This window comes from Eptatretus burgeri, chromosome 1 (assembly GCF_056783735.1).
Source record: "Eptatretus burgeri isolate ZD-2024b chromosome 1, Ebu_testis_v1, whole genome shotgun sequence".
NCBI classification, from domain to species: Eukaryota; Metazoa; Chordata; class Myxini; order Myxiniformes; family Myxinidae; genus Eptatretus; species Eptatretus burgeri.
Genome location: NC_140961.1, coordinates 123,876,115 through 123,896,113, shown reverse-complemented (window position 1 = coordinate 123,896,113; position 19,999 = coordinate 123,876,115). Strand labels below are relative to the sequence as shown.

General features: G+C 44.4%; 1 long non-coding RNA gene across 2 annotated transcripts; it reads left to right on the top strand.

Moving 5' to 3' along the window:
• Positions 1–361: 361 nt before the first annotated feature.
• On the top strand, positions 362–12,065 carry LOC147035332 (uncharacterized). Of its 2 annotated transcripts, none has more exons than XR_015062152.1 (5): positions 362–510; positions 846–1,369; positions 2,728–2,818; positions 11,267–11,398; positions 11,656–12,065. It is a non-coding gene; the product is annotated as an uncharacterized LOC147035332 (long non-coding RNA). The 2 variants fall into 2 exon arrangements; XR_015062149.1 differs by having other exon boundaries at positions 11,596–12,065.
• Positions 12,066–19,999: the final 7,934 nt, after the last annotated feature.

The window sequence follows — 19,999 nt, the reverse complement described above, 5'->3', positions numbered from 1 at the left end:
TCACTCGATGTGTCCATATCCAGCATGTCGATGCGATGCCACGGGAACCGCTGGTTGACCCTCGTGCGCAGCCACGTCCCGCATCACGAAGGGAGACGAACAGACTCCCCGGATCCGATAACTGAGGCTCCACATTAAGAGCTGGAACAGTTTTCGTTCACGTCATCAAGGTCCAAAAGCTTCCATGAAATTCCTCAATTTTTTTCCGACGAAGGAATAACTTCACATCCTTCGATTCTGCACTCGGTGTTCTGTTCATGATAATTCACGAACGTTCCAGGTCCGATGGATTGGTGTTCGTAAGTAATTCGCTCTCACAGATTGCTTCACGAGCCACACTGTTGTCCCCTTTTTGCACCGCACATGCTGCGCTGACCAATCACAGCTCTCCCTTGTGTGAGCGTTGCCCGGGAGACGCTGAGAATCAAAATGGCCGCTCGTACTTGGTTTCTTTGCAAATTCTCTTTCAAAATCGTCCCTGAAGTCGTTTCATTCAGCATGGGAATCAAGGTTGAGTGAAAAGCATAATGTTTAAACGTTTTCGTTTTAATAGATACATTTCGCCCTTTCTATACACTGCGTTGTTGGACTTTTGTGAGTCACTGTTGGTGAAACTTGTGAAGTAGTGTTATTTACACATCTATTTATTTCACCACATTTTGCTTCTTCGACAGTTTTGGCTCGTGTCGTTTTTCGTTTATCACTCTGAATGTGCTGCTTCTGTGCCGCACGTCAGTAACATCTACAGGGTGGCTACAATGTCTTGTCACCCCTTGTAAAAATTATTGTGACATTGCCTTTGTGTGCAGAGTGTTAATTCGTTTCCTTTGTCCCTTTCTTTTCAGATCGAGTGAGAGCCACTGATGACCTGCAAACAAGCAGTCAGACTTCCTTTTCAAGTATCACTCCACAAATGCTCCAGAAAAATGTCCCGCAGAACACGGCGCAAAGTTATTCTTTGTCATGACAATAATGGAGCACAAATGTCTCCACTGGACACTTTAGGGCTTGTGTCATATACCGTAACATGTGCAACAAAGTAAAAGGGTGCTGCAAGTGTATGTGGAATTACTTGATAAAGGGCAATGTCATAATTTTTTTTTTTACAAAGGGCGACGAAACATTGTGGCAACCCCGTCGTTTGGTCCAGGTTGTGGACATATCAATAGCCGGCTATTTTTTTTGATATTTTGTATTATCGGCAACAAAGGCCAAAATACACGGGGGCGAAAGGCAATTTGCCTTTCGTGAGTCAATCGGCACGACCCACGTGTGAGGTGTCATTAAGGTCGACTCTTTCGTGAATAGCACAACAATGTGAAGAACTATCCTGCTGATCAGCACTCAAAGAGTCATCATGCTGCTTATGGTAAGTAATACTTATTGCAATATCGGTGCAGTTGAATTGCATCTTCTTAATATCCCAGGATAAATAACCCGACGATGATGTTTATGAGTGAAGAGTGACTGGCATTCATGACCGTAGTGTGGTACAGCTGCTACTGAACCATCAATCATGAAATATTATGATTACATGTACATGAAAGAGATTGAGTGTGGCATTCTGTGCTAAACGGCGTACAAAACAAAATAAAAGTTAACCATAAAAAAGTCAATCGTCAACTTAAAAGGAAACCCCATCAACAGTAATTTCACAGAGACGATTTTCTTTTTGGCAAAAAAAAAAAACTTCAAAAAAAAAAATCTCTCAACAAAACAAAACAAAGTGGAACCTTGATCGGAAAACGGCCAGGGTATTTCAGCGAAAAGTCAACGAAGCTTCGGAAAATTGAGGGACAGACGAAGCGCCAAACTTTACTGTTGTGGATTCCATCATTTTTGACTTCATCATGGGTGGTGTGAGCTGGTGTGCTATAAACAGCCAGGATCATCTCTTTATCTCCACCACCGAAGGTCGATGGAGGTTATGGTTTCACCCCCATTTGTCTGTCTGTCAGTCTGTGAATAGGATATCTCAGAGTTGTGGACGGAGTCAGACGAAATTTGGTGGACAGGTTGGGGGTGTGACAAGGACAAATTGATTAGATTTTGATAAAGATCCGAATAGAGATACGATTTTTTAAATTGATTCTTCACCATTGATAGGTGTGGCCAAAAATGATATGAAGCATCATATGTCAAAAAGTTGTGGACAAGCCATAACAAAACTTGGTGGATGTGGTTAGGTGACAAGAACAAGCTCATGAGATTTTGTTTGAAGTCTGGATTCAGATCCGATCTGTCAGTGGGATAAAAAAACGTAAACTCTTCAGCCTGGCAGAGGGATGCGCTCCACCGAGTGCAGCTCTTCTAAGTCCATCCCTATGCAGCGGGAGACAGGGTTTTGCAATCGTGTGTGCGTGCACGTGTGCCTGTGTCTGTCTGTCCCATAACTTCTTTTTTTCACCATTTAAGCTTTTATCATTCAATTTTCAACATTGCTCTATTATGAGAATATGGAGAAGACAAATTAATAATTTGGTCCAAAGGTTGTCGTCACATGAAATCGTCTCCAACTGAAATTTTATGAATTTGCAAATTGGGTCCCTGGATTGGTTCACCAATTAAAAGTAAGAAGTGATGGTTATTGAGATCAAAGGTCAAGGTCGTCAAAAACCGTCAGGTTTTTTTTGGTGGTTTTTTTTTTAGCTGTTTCATCATGTTTCGCATATGAAAGAAGAAGTAGTCTGATTACAGAGCAGATGCAGATGGTCTTTGCATTTTCAGTGCTTTCTAGTTCCTTCTGTGATTATGACAACCATTCATCTACTGATACAAGTATCGCTGATGAAGAGAAAAGTCGAAATTCTGTCCTGGGGTGAGTTAATGCAACACCATGATAAGCGTGTATGTAACACACACACACACACACACACACACACACACACACACACACACACACACACGTATATATGATATATATGTATTACATATATACAGGTAGTCGTCGACTTACGACTGTTCAACTTTACGACCACTTTACGACCATGTAAGGTGCCCCCCCCCCAATTTTTTAGTATTATTATTTATTGATTTTTTTTTTTTGTATGTTAAATATACGTTGTTCGACTTACGACCGATTGGTCGGAACCAATTGCGGTCGTAAGTCGAATACTGCCTGTACATATATATGATATAAAAGTATTACATATACTTATGTAAGTATAACATATAAATGTATATATATTTATTTATTTATATGTGTAGATGCAATCCATCCATCCAACCATTGGGACCAAACTCTGCACAGAGCATTGGTACTGCCGAAGCAGTCTCCTTGACAGGTCAGGTCAGGTATGGGAGCATGCGCCAGAGCAGCGCGTCGCTGCATCCACTTTCCGCCAGTACTCCAGGGGCCTCCGTCTGGACATCCCCCAGGCAGATGCCTGGCCCATCCCCATCTCCTTGAGATGCTGAACAACCTGCTACAACCATGAGGCATGTGGGCGGCCCATTGGTCTCCTCCACTCACGAGGTTCCCTTGCTGAGAGAATCTGGTGAGCAGGATCAGCGTCAGGAAAACGAGCCACATGTCCATACAGCCGCAGCTGATTCTCATGGACAATGCAGGTAACAAATCTCATTTGAGTCTCTCTCAGCAACTGCTTGTTGGACACAAAGTCTGACCAGCGATAGCCAAGTATTCTCCGAAGAGACCTGGTTCCAAAGGAATTAAGTCTCTGTCTCGGATCCCTGGTCAGAGTCCAACTCTCACATCCATAGAGCAAGACTGGAAGCACCAAGGACCTGAACACTCGGACTTTCGTCCTCCCACACAAGAACTGACAGCACCACACCCCATTATCCAGTGAATCCATGCCTCCCCAGGCTAGATGCAGATGTCTGTTGACCTCTGGCTCACAGCCAGCTGAGACATGAATATCACTGCCAAGGTAAGTGAATCTCTCCATGACCTCAACATCCTCACCACAACAAGTACAGACAGGACAGCAGCAACCAAGATGCCACTGAAAGCCTGGATATTAGTTTTGACCCAGGAAACCCATATTCCCAGCAGCTCTAACTCCTCATTCAGTACCTCGAGTCCCCCAAAAGGATATCTGGAATCTCCGCAAAGACGACTGCATCATCTGCGAAATCAAGGTCAGAGATCTTGATATTCCCAAATGATGCACCGCAGCTTGATTTCTCCGATATCTTCCCCAGAATCCAGTCCATATAAGTGCTGAAAAGTGTGGGGGCCAGGACACAACCCTGACGAACTCCATTAACACCTGAAAATAAGTCAGAGATGGTACCACCACATATCACAGCAGTCTCAGTGCCAGAGTAGAGTTCAGACATCAGATCGATCAGTGTTGGTGGCACCCCACGAAGACTATGAATCCTCCAAAAGGCATCCAGATTCACTGATTAAAAAGCTTTTCAGAGATCAACATAGGCTGCAAGCAGTCCCTGCTGAAACTCTCGTCTGCGTTCGGTGAGGACCCGAAGAGCAAGGATACGGTCAATCGTTGACCTCTTTGGTGTAAAGCCTGACTGCACTGGACGTTGGTGCTCAAGCAGATGGTGGCAAACTCAATCAAGAGTTATCTGAGCAAAGACTTTGCCCGACACTGAGAACAGCGTCACCCTCGGTGGTTGTTGCAGTCTTGGCGATCACCCTTCCCTTTCCAGAGAGGAACAACAAGGCCCCTCTTCCAGTCAGTTGGGATGATGCCTGTGTTCCAGGCTGAGCACAGAACTGCATGCAATGACACCAGTGCAGCATTTCCACCAGTCTTAAGAAGTTCAGCATGGATGCCACAGATCCCTGGAGCTTTGCCCCATTTCAACCAGTTCATCGCAGCCTGTGTTTCCACAAACTAGGGTGGACCACAGTTCATGGGAGGGTCAGAAATAGAGATTGCAACACCCCTGATATCCAACTCGACAGCTGGGGGATCAGCCTGGTACAACCGCTCAAAGTAACCAGCCCAGCGGGCCTTCACTTCAGACTCCTCTGTCAAGAGCCTACCACCCTCTGCTTTAACTGCAGTACACTGAGGGATGGTCTTGGATGAACGCAATGCGTGAATTCCCCTGTAAGTAGGATGAGAATCACTTGACCACAGGTGATGCTCTACCCCCTCACAGATTCCTCGCACATCAGCCTTCTTGTCCACCCTCAGCACACATACAATTTTACATCTCAGCTCCCTGAACAGCTCAGCTCTGCCATTCAGCCTGGCCCTGTGACTCTGTGCAATGGTATTCAGTGTCTCTTGAGAGACAAAATTCTTCTCGCCTGACGGTCAGTTCCAAGACATCCACTGGCAACTTCAAGGACGGTCGTCTTGAAGGTACTCCACAACTCTTCAGGACCTCCCAAAGCACCCAGACCCCCCAAATCTCCACTCAGCCTGTTTGCAAACTCCTCAGCTATCCTCTCATCCTTAAGCTTTCCAACATCCAGCCTCGGCTGGGATGGTACCATTGTCCTGGATTTAAGGTTCAACTTAAGAGTTGCGACAACAAGCCAGTGGTCAGTATTGAGGCACTGAGCACTTCGGTAGACCCTGCAGTTCTGGAACATCCTCCAGCCACCATCAATGAGCACATGGTCAATCTCCTTTGCCACACCACCAGTGTTGGGATACCAAGTCCAGCGATGAGTCTGTGGGTGGTGAAAACATGAACCAGCCACCCTAAATCCATGACTTCTTGCAACGTCAAGGAAATTAATGCTATTCTGGTTCACAGTTCCTGACCCATGGGGACCAACACACGTCTCATGACCATCCCTATCATTTCCAGTCGATGCATTGAAATCCCCCAAGACTGGAAGTGTATCTCGCCTGGGGCACTGATCAACCACAGACTCGAGCGTGGCATAAAATTCCTCCCGGTGTTACCTCAATTATTATCATTGGAGTCAGTTTATTGCACACGGCTACAGCAAGTCCTTAAGTATGGTAACCATTAGAGCGACCATATCGCTACTATGTGGAACCACCCACCATGATCTCACCACTATCCGGTCTCCAAACCACAGAGAGTGCTGCGATACCGATGTCCAAATGCTTGAGCTCAGATGATGGCAGAGACAGGTGGTCACCCTTTCTTCGGGATAGAACATTCCAAGCACCCACCCGAAGGGACCGCCTCAGGTTATCCCAAGGATACCGCTGTCTGGTGGACGACACCTCAGCACCACCCCAACACAATCTCCCTCAATTTGACCCGGGAATGTTACCCCATGGTTTCCCTCCTGTCATCAAAGATTGGTGGTCCTGAAGGCGGCGGCGGTGAGTTGACGCAGCGACGTGCTGTTCTGGCACATGCTCCCATACCTGACCTGACATATATATATATATATATATATATATATATATATATATATATATATATATATATATATATATATATATACATACATATATATATATATATATATATATATATATATATATATATATATATATATATATATATATACATATACATATATACATACACATACACGTTTGCCATAAAGTCTGGAAACATAGGTGAATATACATTATTAATGGTTTATTGACATTACAATACATGACATGTTCAATGTGTTGTCCATCATGAGAAATGCACAGTTCAATGCGCTGTGCAAATTTGCAATGAGCATGGTGCATGAATGCAGCATATATGTGCAGGGATTCCTCGATATTCGCTCGGGATGCATTCTTAAAAAACTGAATGTAAAATGAAAAAACGTGAATCGGAAACTATTTTCCCATTGGCATGTTATTCATTGAAGATTTGTTCCTGGGAGGATTCCATTCTAACCTAACTCCAACCTAAGTAAAGACAGTAAATGTTTCAATGCTGATCCTGTAAATGAATAATAAATCAATCAATATAATAATTCAATAAATTGATAAAGAATGTAAATAAAATAATGTTTAAACAAGAATGGCACTCAATACAGTGCATGTACCTCCACCAGGCTTAACAGTTTACGTTTGGTATCCCATTGATCGGGTGGATCTGCATTCTAATCTCAACCAAAATCTATTTGGCTTGGTTCTTGCCACCTATCCAACTCCTCCACCAAGTTTTGTCATAATCTGTCCGTAACTTTTTGAAATATTGTGCTACATATTGTCTCTCAATGGTGAAGAATCACTTTAAAAAAAAAAAAAACCTAGATGGTATTCATGGAACACTTAACTTGCGCAGTCGACAGTTTTGGAGATATGGAGGTGCAATTTTTTTTCGGTTTTTACAAGGTGGAGCCTGTACCACATGACCTATGACATCATGATTATCATGAAAATATTCTACAGGAGGAGGTTCTCCTCTGGTGAAAATTCTGTGTCCATCAGACCAACAGTTGCTGAGAAAAAATTCATAATGATCGGATAAGTGTTGTACTTGTCGAATTATGACGTCATAATGAAAGCACCAATGACATCATAATTAACACATCTTATTCATCATGGGGAGTTGTTGACAATGAGCCAGGTATCAATTTTTTCCATGGAGTGGTTTTAGTGATAAAGAGGTGTGAAGTTTTTCCAAGATAGCGCCTGTACCACGTGACCTATGATGTCTTAATTGTCATTTAAAAAAATTATACGGGAGGAGCCACTCGTATTCTGAAAAAAATTTCTCCATCGGACTACCAGTTGCAGAGGAATTTTTTTTTATACTGATCAGATCAGGCATTGTACTTGTCGAATTATGATGTCATAATTAATGTACCGATGACATCATCATTAACATATCTTGTTCCCCAAGGTGAGTACTTGACAATAAGCCATTTTTCAATTTCTTTCCATGGAGCGGTTTTTGGGATATCGAGGCGTAACCTTTTTCTATTTTTTCCAAGATGGCACCTGTACCACGTGACCCATGATGTCATAATTATCATTTTTAAAATTCTACAGGAGGATCCACTCATATTCTGAATTGTTTTTTTGTCCATCGGACTAACAGTTGCAGAGGAATTTTTTTTTTCATACTCATCAGATCCAGCATTGTACTTGTCAAATTATGACGTCATAATGAAGGCACTGATGAAATCCTCAACAACATACCCTATTCCCTATTGGGAGTGGTTGACAATAAGCCATGTTTCAATTTTTTTCCATTGAGCAGTTTGGGAGATAGAGAGGTGGTGTAACATTTTTTTTCCAAGATGGCGTCCGTACCACGGGACCGATGACATCATAATTATGAATAAAAAAATTATTCAGGCGGAGCAACTCCAAAAGTGAAACTTTGTGTGAATCGGACCAACGGTTGCCAAGAAAATGAATTTTAAAAATGCAGACGCGCACGCACGTGCGTGCCAAATGCCTCACCCTGCTTTTCACTTTGTAAGTGCAGGGTAAAAATTATTGTATCCAGCATCGGGATCTGGATCTTCATCAAACTTTAATCAATTAGCTATTGTCACAAAGGAGATATCCTGCTTACAAACACAGACATTGTTGAAAACTTAACCTCTGTTCACCTTCGGTGGCGGAGGTAATGTATCTGGAAGCTGCTCTTCTTCTCCTTGTCTCCTGCCTGCTCACCTGCATATTCTCAGCTGATTGGTAACTGCTCCTTCCTTTGTGGTTCCTACCTGCTCTGGCATGGTTCCTGCCTGGTCTTGTGTGGTTTTATGGTGCGCAATGGTTCAGGTATGGCCTGTGGCATGAATGCTGATGTGCAGCGAGTGTGGCTGTGGAGGTAGGATGAACCTGAACCATGACCCACACTGTGTGCACAAGCTTTGCTCACTTCGCAGGTTTCTCTGTCTTTGTCTCATCTCTTCTCTCTCTATCTCATCACCCATAAGTTTATGGTTAAGTTTTTTGTTTAAATCCGGTGAGGTTTCCAAGTGCATGTTGGACTGTAACCTAACCCTAACTCCAACCCTAACCTTCTGGAATGAAAGAGAGAGACGGTGAGATTTTCCAGGATTGAAAGAATGTCACATTTATCAGACCAGTGTCCATTCATTTCCAGATCAACAGAAAGAGACACAGCTACTGCCTTCCTCGTGGAGGGATGACTACTATACGACACAATGTGGAGTCATCTGCAAAAATAGAGAGAGGGTTTTCCAAAGCATCATTTATAAAGATGAGACACAAGACTGGATCCAAAACACTGCCTGAGAAAACTCCAGCCTCCATTGGGAGAGGGGAGGAGAGAGTTTCATTGGTTCCAACACGTTGACTGTGTGAGTGGCGGAAGTCAGAAGCCCAGGAATGAAGACAGCCTTGTTGACGTAGCGGTTAGGGTGGCTCGCTTGGGATGTTTGGGTCCTGAGTTTCAGCCCCCGTCGTTCGTTGAATTAACACGAGTTAGAGTTGACTCAGCCTGTGATCCTTCTGAGGTCGGCGAAATGAGTACTAGTGTACTGGTAATAGGGGCATTGCATCAGTGGCACAGCCGCACCCTCAGCCAATGATACTACCTGCAGCCTTGTGCTGCATACGAAGGAAGGAGGACGAAGGCAGCCTTCTCTGCCACAGGCAGAAACCTTGGCAAGCAAAGCAAGATGCCAAACTGTGTCAAATGCTTGAGATACAGTAGCCTGCAAAAGCATTCACCCCCTGACCAATAATACCACATTTACATGAATTCTGAATTATGTAGAAGCAATTTTTACCTCGGCCACTGAAGGTGAAGGGGGTTATGTTTTCACCCCTTTCTGTCTGTTTCTCTGTTTGTTACGTGCACAATCGAAAATTTTTCAAGTATATTCGTCAGTCGATTTTGTTATCCTGTCTGTTTGTCACCTACAGGTCGAAATTTTAAACCAATCTTCACTAAACTTCACCATATGGTAGACTTTGTCATTAGGAAGAAGACTATTGTTTTGGAAGTCAAAAGGTCAACAAAGGTCAACAACTAAAGTTGGTAATTCTAAAATCCTCAGATTTCCGATCACTGAATTCAACCAGCCAATTATTTTGCGGGTCAACATGGCCGGAAAGGTCAACATAGGCCCAAGGTCAACAACTAAGGTGATATTTTCTAAAATCCTGAATTTTCATCTGATTGACTTGAAATTTGAAGAGGATTTATATTTCAGGTCACTGAAATCAACGAGCCAATTGTTTTTGAGGTTAATTTGGACCAAAAGGTCAACATTTGCCAAAAGGTCAACAACTTAGGTGAAGTTTCTAAAATCCTCAATTTTCATCCAATTTACTTTGAATTTGAAGAGGATTTTCATTTCAGGTCAATGGATTCAACCACCAATTATTTTTGAGGTTAACAAAGGTCAAAAGGTCAACATAGGTTAGATTTCTGAAATTTTAATCAATTTTAATCCGATTGACTTGAAATTTGAAGAGAAGTTGCATATTTGGTCATTGAATTCAACCGCCAATTATTTTTTCGGTCAAATTTGTTTTATGGATTTTCCAGGTATCGTGCTCTGCATGACGTGTTTTCCTTGTTTGTTTGTTTGTCTGTCTGTGTGCTAGATATTTCTAAACGTTGTGTACAGATCAGATGAAACTTTGTGGGCAGGTAGGGTGTGTGACTAGGAAGAATTGTTTCAAATTTTGGTGAAGAACCGATTCCGGATCTGGATCTGATAATTTTTCAAGTGATTCTTCACCAATGAGAGATGGGGCTAAACCGATATATAACAAGATATCTCAAAAAGTTGTAGACGGATTCGGACGAAACTTGGTGGACAGGTTGGTTGTGTGGAAAGGACGAATTGATTCGATTTTGGTGAAAGTCCGAATCTGGATCCGGATACGAGAATTATTTATTTTTTTAATGTAATTCTTTACCATTGAGAAATACAGCCAAAAACTATATAGAGGATGATATTTCAAAAATCTACTGGGCCTGCTTTGTTCTTGTGGATCAGGCATTGCGTGGCAGAGGTATGCGCTCTACCAAGTGCCCTTCGTAACACTGTTATAGTTGAAAGAGGTTACACATCAGGAATACCTTCAAAAAACATGTACAAATCAAAATTGACTGGTTGCAAAAGTATTGAAACCTCTTGTTCACTTGGTGGAAGCACCTTTTGCAGCAATGACTGTTATGAGTCTTTCTGGGAAGGTCTCTTCCAGCTTTGCACAATGAGATGGTGAAATCTTTACCTATTCTTCACGTGAAAATTGCTCTAGTTCTGTCAAGTTTGATGGGGATCGCGATGGACTGCAATCTGCAAGTCTCGCCATGAATGTTAAATTGGATTCAAGTCAGGACTTTGACTGGGCCGTGCAGGAACGTTTAATTTCTTCTTATTCAGACACTGCAGTGTGGCTTTAATTTTGTGGTTTGGATCATTGTCCTGCTGAAACGTGAATCTCCTACCCAGTTGCAGATTTATCGCTGACTCGAGTTGTTGATGGCTGACCCAATCTCTGCTGATGAAAAACAGCCTCACGACATGATGCTGCGACCACCATGCTTGACAGTTGGGATGGTTGCGACTGGGTGATGTGCAGTGGTAGGCTTGCATCAGACATAATGCTTTGAATTTAGACCAAAAAGTTCAATTTTTGTCTCATCTGACCACAAAAATCTTTTCTTCACATGCCTGCAGTATCATTGAGATGATTTTTTTTGCAAACTCCGTACAAGCTTTTAGATGTAATGTAATTTTCAGTAATGATGATTTTCTTGCCACCTGTCCACAAATGCCAGCTTTGTGAAGGAAATGGAATATTGTCGATTGATGAACACTGACCCCTATCTTGGACATAGAGCCTTTGAGATCTTTCAAAGTCATCGTTGGATTGACAGTGACATCATGAACCAGTTTCCTGCTTGCCCGGCTTCTGAGTTTGGATGGACGACCTGATCTGGGTAGAGTATGGATGATATGATTCATCTTCCACTTCTTCATGATGGATTTCTTCTTATAACCCTCTCCTGAACGGTGCTTCTCCACCACTTTATGTCTGACTTCTTTGGAAAGCTCCTTGGTCGTCATGTTTGCCTTGTTTGATGACCAAGTGCGTTGCACCTGAAAAACTCCATCGATAAGTGGGGGAGCTTAATTTTTAAGTTAACCCACTGATTACATCAAGGTGAACCTATTATACTTATTTTGGAACCTTTCAAACATAATTAGCTCCTGAAGCGATTTCAGGTTCATTAAATACTTATGCAACTGAGAATCATCTGATTTTCTCTGTTAATCTAACTTATTCACATTTTATCTGCATTTTGAAAAGCTTTTTCACTTTGAAGTAGTTTGTGAAGACTCGATATATTAAGTTTGATTTTGATTTCAATACATCATGAAGTCGGCTCAGATGGCATCAAAATGTGAAAACGTTGGAGGGGGTGAATACTTTCGCAGGCCACTGTATGTCCAGGTCGTGAGAGAGTATTTTGTGAGGGGAGATTCAAGTCCCTGCCAATTGGCCTCTGTGAATAACCACATTATTGGTCATTGGGGTTGTTCCCTTACAATAGCCAGAGAGAGATGCATGGAGAGATAGCAGTGAGAGAAATGTTTTTGTTAAACGTGCAATTGCCCGAGTAGCTCCAGCAGCCTGAATGGAGAGATCGGAAATATTAGAACTCGAATATTGTGACACTGTGAAGGAGGTGGAGGAGTAGATGAGGAGTGGCTGGAGTGTGCGATTTATTACGTGGCAGGTGGATCAAGACACACAGTAGGACGAGTATAAGTTTGACGTGTTGTGAGAGGAGGGGCAGTAGGGGGCGGGGGAGAGAGGGATGCATGACATGGGGGATGGGGGGTGGGGGGCGTGGAATGCACGATGGGAGGCGAAGCGTAACGCATGACCAGGGAAGGGGGAGTAGGATTCATGGTGGTGGGAGAGATGTGGGGTATGGTGCATGGGTTTTGGGATGTGCAGCGGGGAGGGAGGTGCGGGACATGCTTCGTGTATGGAACACATGTGGTGTACAGACTGGAAAGGTTAATGGTCATCTGCTGGCATTCTCTGCAGAACAGATTTCTCATGATTCCTAATTATGACAAACGAAGACAGACGTAGCGATGTGGATGAAATGAAGGGTTATTGAAAGCACAGATGAAATATAGTTCAGAAGGAAGGTTCACAAACTGAGTATTTGTGTGATAGCATGTGAAGCCTTCGTTCGGCAAATTGCGTGGAGGAAACCACCAGAAGGTTCAACGGGCAGAAAGGCAATCCCAGCAAAGCGTCGTGGAACGCAAACAGGGCAGAGTGAGATACGAAAGACACTTCTGGCCATCCACTGCATCCTGACCTGTCCCCAGCCATCTTGACTATGTTTTGCTGCTGGATCCTGATAGGCCAGGATGAGAGAGTGAGGCCGACGATCAGTGCAACTCCCCCTCACTTAAATCAGTCACGCATAAGTCATGACTTCAACCCCATACCGTGCAACCTCAAGTCCTGTGGCGATGGGAGAGAGGCGGAGCAGCAGGTATGGATACACTGGAAGCTGTAGTCACGAACCTGCACACAGGCGGCCCAGGGCATAGGGTCGCTCTCTACTGGACCGAGGCAGTAGTGGAGTTCGGCAGCCCCCCCCCCCCCAGGTATCTGAGTAGCCCTCTCTAGGATTTGCTCTACTCACCTCCATGGAGGAAGGGGCTAGAAAAGGTGCCTTAAACATAGTCTGCTTCACTTCACCCTGGCCAGCACACCGCAGCTGGCGGGGATCCCAATCAGCGGATGAGATAACAAGAAATACAAGTTGAAGATGCTCAACCTTAGCACATGGAACATGCGAACCCTGCTGGATAACACCAAAACAGATAGATCAGAAAGAAGAACTGCACTAGTCGCCAAAGAACGAGCTCGTGACAATGTGGACATAGCAGCACTTAGTGAAACATGCCTTGCAGACAAGGGACAGCTCGTAGAACTTGGTGGTGGGAACACCTTCTTTTGGAGTGGTCGCAGCAGCGCTGAACGGCGAGAGGCAGGCGTTGGATTCGCCGTCAGATCTCACATCGCCCGGAAACTTGCCAAGCTTCCAGAGGGCATCAATGATCACCTGATGGCACTTCAACTCCCACTTGGAAACAAGAAGAGTGCAACATTGATCAGTGCATATGCCACAACAATGACAAACCTGGTGGATATCAAAATAAGTTCTATGAAGCACTTGACGCCCTCATTGCAGCAGTCCCACAGTCAGAGAAGCTTATTGTCCTCGGGGACTTCAACGCCAGAGTGGGGACAGATCACCAGACTTGGGAAGGGATCATTGGAAGACATGGCACTGGCAAGTGCAACAGCAACGGCGTTCTACTCCTGAAGATGTGTGCCTCACATGACCTAGTCATCACCAACACACTCTTCCGCCTCCCCACCCGTAACAAGACATCTTGGATGCACCCACACGCTCCAGGCAATGGCATCTGATTGATTATGTCATCACCAGGAAGAGGGACAGGCAGGACGTGAGAGTGACAAAGGCCATGTGTGGTGCCGACTGCTGGACTGATCATCGCCTCATCGTGTCCAAACTTAAGCTTTGCATTCTGCCCATGAGAAGGCCCCAAGGTCAGAAGACTGCAAAGAGGCTTAACATCTCCAAGCTGAAGAGCAGCAAAGTTGCAGAATAAATCTCCAAAGACCTTGATGGCAAGCTGGTGGACACACCCCATGATGACCAGGACAGCCTTGAAGAACAGTGGGTGGCTTTCAGAGATGCAGTCGACTCCATTGCCCTCAAACACCGAGGGCCAGCATCCCATAGAAACCAGGACTGGTTTGACGAGAACGATGACGAGATACAGGCAATGCTATCAGAGAAACACCAACTGTTCGGAGCACACCAGAACGACCCCACGTCACAAGCGAAGAAATATGCGTTTGCCAGCACAAGACAAAAAGTACAGAAGAAACTCCGTGAGATGCAGGACGCATGGTATAGTAAGAAGGCTGATGAAATCCAGGGCTACGCAGACAGTCACGACACCAAGCGTTTCTACGATGCACTGAAGGCTGTGTATGGACCCCACTCCTCTGGCTCTTCTCCCCTCCTCAGTGCAGATGGGACCCAGTTGCTGACAGAGAAAAAGCAGATTCTGGAGAGATGGGCTGAACACTTCAACCAGGTCCTCAATCGCCCTGCTGATATCAACGACGAGGCCATCACTCGCCTACCTCAGATGGAGATCAACCAGGACCTTGACAACCTCCCAACAGAAGAAGAAGTCACAAAAGCCATCAAGCAACTTTCCTGTGGCAAAGCACCAGGATCAGATGCAATTCCTGCTGAAGTGTACAAAGCAGGAGGCCCTGTCATGGTGCAGAAACTGACTGAACTCTTTCAGTCCATGTGGATTAAAAGGAAGGCCCCACAACAGCTGAAAGATGTCCACATGTACAAGAGGAAAGGCAACCGCCAGTCTTGCGACAATCATCGAGGCATCTCCCTCCTGCCCATAGCTGAGGAGATCTTAGCTCGCATCCTGCTCAGCCATCTCAATCAACACCTTGAGCAGGGTTTCCTTCCAGAAAGCCAGAGCGGTTTCCGTGCTGGACGTGGAACTGTTGACATAATATTTGCTGCACGCCAACTCCAGGAAAAATTCCAAGAGCAGCACAGTGACCTGTTCGTGACTTTCGTCGACCTCACAAAGGCCTTCGACACTGTTAGCAGAGATGGATTCTGGAAGATAATGCAGAAGCTTGGCTGTCCAAGCAAGTTCATCACGATTGTCCGTCAGTTCCATGACTGCATGATGGTGAAAGTGCTAAATGATGGAGACAAGTCGGAAGCCTTTCCAGTGACAAATGGCGTGAAGCAAGGTTGTGTTCTTGCCCCTACACTCTTCAGCATGGTCTTCTTTGCCATGCTGACTGATGCCTTCCGTGACTGCCAGGATGGAATACACATCAGGTACAGGACTTACAGCAGGCTGTTCAACCTCAGGCGCTTGCAAGCTGTTACAAAGGTGAAGGAGACCATCATCAGATATCTCTTGTTTGCTGATGACTGCGACCTCAACGCCTGCACAGAGCAGAAGATGCAGGATGAAATGGACTGCTTCTCACAGGCCTGTGACAACTTTGGTCTCTCCATTAGCACCAAAAAGACTCAAGTTATGTACCAGCCCACGCCTGGAAAGTCCTACCAGGAACCACACATCACGGTGAAGGGGCAGAATCTACAGGTTGTCAACAGCATTACCTATCTGGGCAGTGCACTCTCACGAGTGGTGAACATTGACGCCGAGGTTAACAACAGGATTGCCAAGGCCAGCGTTGCCTTTGGGTGACTCCGTGAGAATGTTTGGGAGCGGAGAGGAATCAGCTTTACTTCCAAGCTGAAGGTCTATCGCGCAGTGGTACTCACCACTCTTCTCTATGCCAGTGAGACATGGACTGTTTACAGCAGACACACCAAACAGCTCAACCACTTTCACTTGAGCTGCTTACGCAGACTCCTTTTCATCAGGTGGCAGGACAAAATTCCTGACACAGAGGTCTTGGAACGGGCCGGAATCCCCAGCGTCCACACCCTTCTACGGAAAGCCCAAGCCAGATGGGCAGGTCATGTCGTTAGAATGCCCGACAGTCGACTGCCAAAACAGCTTCTGTATGGAGAACTGTCAGGGCAAGCGCTCAGAAGGGGGACAGAAGAAACGGTTTAAAGACTGCCTCAAAGTGTCCCTCAAAGACTTGGACGTCAACCTCAGCACTTGGGAATCTCTTGCTCTGGACCGTCCAACCTGGTGTAGCAAGCTCACCACAGGAGCTCATGCAACAGAGAACAGACGCACTGCAGAGGCTCAGAAGAAACGCACCGCGCGCAAGGCCCGGACTTCCTCCACTTCCACTGCAGCACCCATCCACTTATGTCCTACGTGTGGGCGTGCCTTCTGGGCCCGGGTTGGCCTCACCAGTCACTTCCAAACCCACAGTCACCAATCCTCCAACTGAAAGTGATGTCATGGTCATCTTCGAACCCGAAGGACGAACAACAACATTTGTGTGATCCACATATTTGGAAAATAGATCGTGTGAAGAAGAAGACGAAGAGATCATGATTTGGAAGGGAAAAAATGTGTGGTGTTTATTTTGGAGAGATTCAGAAAATGAAACATTTTTAAATGTCATTAAAAGCTTTAAAAGTAAACAATTTTAATACTTCTATTAGGAGCTATTGAGAATGAAGGAGAAATAACGAGTGAAGGAAATAACAGGCAGAAATAGTTGGGGTTTTTTTTTTTTCATTTGAAAATTTCTGAATTTTTTTTTTTATGTTTTGAAAAGAAGAGAGGGGGTTGGGGGGGGTGTTTAATGAAAAGTTGAGAAGCATGGAAAGAGTACACCCAGGATTATAGAAAGATTATGTGTCGGAGGAAGTCTCAAAAGGAATTTCTATCTGAGGCCTAGAGGGTTAGGCCAGAGAGGCCTCACAAATTCTGCAAGACACAACCAAGAAGCCGATAAGACATGGGAATAAGTAAAAAAAAAACGCAATTTACACAGAGATGAAACTACAGAGAGGATAGATGCGGGAATCGGCTTTGATGAGCTTTCACGAAACAGGTTCCGTTGCGAGACAATTCATCAGTCTCCATGTCTCAATGATGCACTCATTAGATTTTCCACAATATTCTCTTGCTCAACGGTTTCACTCGAAACGTACTTTTGCTTTCAAACTCACCATGAAATGATCGAAAGGTTCACTTGACAACGTCACTATTTTTAAATCGACGTCATTATTTTGCGCATCGCTTAAATCACACGTCCATTGGTGTAAAGGTCACACAATCTCAAACTGCTCATATTATAAGAGAATGTTAAATGGGGACTGCACGTGTGTGACGTCATAGGACACGCTTGTGCGGAATACTGATGTGAGAAGGTGCCGCAGTGCATGGCGCAGTCGGCTGGGAACCAAGTCCCGCGTGTCCCTGCGTTGTTTTTAAAAAAATCCAGCACAGATTTTTCGTTGAATCGTCCAATGAACCACAAAGCCAGACGGCGATGAACGTCCATATCTCTCGGCGGTCATAAGGAGACAATGAGAGCGGAGGATCGTGGGGGCAGATCGTGCTCGACATGCCTTGAGCACGGTTTGAAAAATTGTTTTTCAAATTTAGAATCCGTATGACTCAGAGCACATTTGGCTGATTCACGATGAATATTCACACCAAGGTTTCATCTTTACATTAATTCCAGTAACGCATGCGCCTTACGTATCCTGCACGTGGACTGTGGTGTCCATGGGTCAACTGTGCAAGAACAGGTACAGTAGCACCACGGCTTCTTACGGGGTGATGGGTTCAGCAGGGATTTGTCACGATTGTCCTTCATGAGCTCTATGACACAGAATGACGTTTCGAAATGAAACGAATTTAGACCTTCTCAACAAAGATAATATAATTTAGTATATATATATATATATATATATATATATATATATATATATATATATATATATATATATATATATATTTCAAAACTTTATTAACGAAAACTTTGAGTGATAAAACAAAAAAATTAACTCAGAAAATGAAAACGAGATAATGGAGAAATGAAACTCATGATGCATTAATGCGCTTACAGTTGAGGTGTTCAATGTGAGCACCCCCGCGCACACAACATGCATTCACACGAATTGCGAAGTTTTCAATGATATTTCTGCAAGTTTTATTGGTTACTGTCTGCAGAGAAGCCTCAACTGCTGCCTTCAGATCAGGTTCAGATCTGGGGTGTTCCTTGTGGACGTTATCCTAACAAGCTCCCCAGAGGGAAATATCTATCGGATTGAGGTCGGGGCTGTGAGGAGACCATTCATTTTCCATACGCAAACTGAGAACTAGTTGTCCAAATTTTTGATGCAGAAAGGCAATTGTTTCGTTGTTTGTATGCGGCGTAGCAGCGTCTTGCATGAGCAACTGTCGCCGGAGGGCTGCAGTGCTCATCGATTGCTTAAAGTCTTCGTAAAATGCATTGACAATCGATTGGTATCGTTCTTGATTGATGGGAACCGTTCTTCAGTTTTTGTCTTCAAATCAATATGGCCCAAACACACCTCTGTAACTGACAGCCACAAAAGCAGTGACTTTCCGACCTTTAAGTGACTTCTCTTCAACCTCAACTGTGCGTTGACTTTTCCAGAAGATGTTGTTGTGTGAATTGACAGCACTATTTATGTGAAAGTGTCCCTCATCACTATACCACACATCGTGAATCCAGTTTGGGTTTGCCTCCATCCTCTGCTGCAGTATCTCACCCATTGCGACTCACACCTCTGTGAAATTGTGAAATTGAAATTGAAAGCTACCACCACCCGGTGGTGCGACACGGTCCACATTCACATAGAGAATTTACACCCCCCCCCCTCGTGCCACCTACACTCATGCATGAGTCCACGACCACAGAGCCGATGTTGACCTCCACACATAGTTGTATTTGCACCCCAAGTTTAGAGTTTGTAATTTAAAATATGTGGCCGAGCAGAAGGAACAAACCAGAGAGACAGACACACAGACATAAAAAGGTCCAAGTTGTTGAAAGTTTTAAATGGCCAAAGGTCTAATCTATATGAAGGGTGGAAGGGGTCTGAATGGCGTTAAGGTCTGATGGGTCAAAAGGGACTGAAGTAGTGTTAAGGTCGAAAGGTTCTTGGGGTCAAAAGGGTATAAAAAGGCGAAAGGGTGAAAGGCTCTAAAGTGTTAAAGGGGTCTTAAAGGGTCCAATGAGTCTTCAAGGGTCTAATGTGTCTTTTGGGTCTCATGGGTCTTTTGATCCCTCAGGGTCCTTGGGGTATTGTGGGTCTTTTGGTCCTTTGGATCTTTTACGTGTTTTGGGTCATCGAGGACCTTTGGGTCATCTGGGTCTTTTGGGTGCTCAAGGAATTTTGGGTCATCATGGTCGTTGGGAACTTTTGGGTCCTCGGGGACTTTTGGGTGCGAGGATCTTTTGGGGACTTCTAGGACCTTGGGAATTTTTGGGTCCTCAGGGACTTTTGGGACTTTTGAGTCCTTGGGGACTTTTTGGGTCCTCGGGAACTTTTGGGACTTTTGGGTCCTTTTTGGGACTTGTGCATATATATATATATATATATATATATATATATATATATATGTATATGTACATTTATGAGGCCCGGC